The sequence below is a fragment of the Hippocampus comes genome, unplaced genomic scaffold (assembly GCF_001891065.2).
Source record: "Hippocampus comes isolate QL1 unplaced genomic scaffold, H_comes_QL1_v1.1 scaffold41, whole genome shotgun sequence".
Classification (NCBI taxonomy): Eukaryota; Metazoa; Chordata; class Actinopteri; order Syngnathiformes; family Syngnathidae; genus Hippocampus; species Hippocampus comes.
Window position 1 is genome coordinate 4337890 of NW_017805153.1, and position 1597 is coordinate 4339486.

The window sequence follows — 1597 nt, forward strand, 5'->3', positions numbered from 1 at the left end:
CTGCTCTGTTTAATCTGAAGGCCCCGAGCAAGTTTAATTTACCTGGCAACGCAAGCTAGCTGAAATATGATTGGTTAAAAACTCTACCAGAATAAATAAGTTATTTATCGAGTGGCTTTCAATGTTATTTAAAATAACGGCCACTCAACTAAGTGGAAATAATATGATGTAAAGAATACAGAGAATAATTTTGTTGACATATTTATGAAAATAAAATAACATAAATTATAAAATAACATAAAATACATAAAAGTAAATTTACTTTTCTGAGAATGTTTAGGCCAGCAGAGAAGGCCTTGCTGGCCCTCAGGGTCCGCCACTGAGTACAGTGGCGCCTTGAGATACCAGTTTTATTTGTTCTCGGACGACGCTTGTAACTCAAAACAAAAAATTAAATCATTAAATGGAAATGCCACTCATCTGCCTCCTCTAGAAAAAAATGAAGATTTATTGTCATGAAGATGTGGCATGTATATTTCTTCTCTTAAAGGCTTTAGTGATAATGTAACTCGTGATGGGAGCAGTGAAATTCTGAAGTCGACAAAACGTTCGTATCTGGCAATTTACAGAAAAGTGGATTCAAACTAATCGTGAGAATCTTCATCATCATCAAATAGAGCCTGCATTTTACATCCTGAAGAGGAGCCCAAAAGGAGAAATTCCCAGAAAGAAACAACAACTAAAAAGAGGCTACAGTAAAGGCATTTCAAATGAAGAATGCAAAACTGTGTTGTTTTGTGGCTCTTGCTTTTGCTTATGTTCTTCGTTATTCAAGTACGGTAAGTAGTTCTCTGGGCGATTTAAGTATGTCCACAGTTTGGTCTTTCTTGTACTTTTTTTACAAACTATTTTTGTTCGTGAGTTTCTTCTTGTCTTGTGCAAGCGCTTTTTGTTTTCTTCGCATTATTCCCGGCTTGTTGTCCAGCGTCGTTATTTGTACTTCGTTGGCCTCGCGCTTATTTTTTGTAATGCAATATTTTTGCAAGATCAACTTTCCTGAGTCTACGTTTGTAGAATCCGATTCTGTCCGGAACCTTCCGAATGCCCGACACAATGAACTACCATTAATTATGTTGTGTTTTACCATTCCTTGATTAAATGTTTATGCCAAGCACCGTGATTCACACACAGTCTTTGTACCCATCAAGCGTGTTCATGCATTTACATGGGATGTCAATGGTTAGCACATCCACCTCACAGTGCAGAGGTACTGGATTCGATTCCGTCTCCAGCCTTCCTGTGTGCATTCCAAAAACATGCATGGCAGGTGTGAGTTCCCTTGGCTGGCAACCGGTTCAGGGTGTCCCCCGCCTGCTGCCCAAAGACAGCTGGGATAGACTCCAGCAACGCCCCGCGACCCTTGTGAGGAGAAGCCGGTCAAAAAATGGATGGATGGATGGATGGGATGTCACTGCAGAAAGACGATGAAAGCACACAGCGCCCTCTGCTGATTAAAAACATCTCGTCAGTGTTGAAAGAACATACAGTAGTAGGTATTACAAAGCATAGCAATTGATGTGTGTGTGTGTGTGTGTGTGTGTGTGTGTGTGTGTGTGTGTGTGTGTGTGAGAGAGAGAGAGAGAGAGAGAGAGAGAGA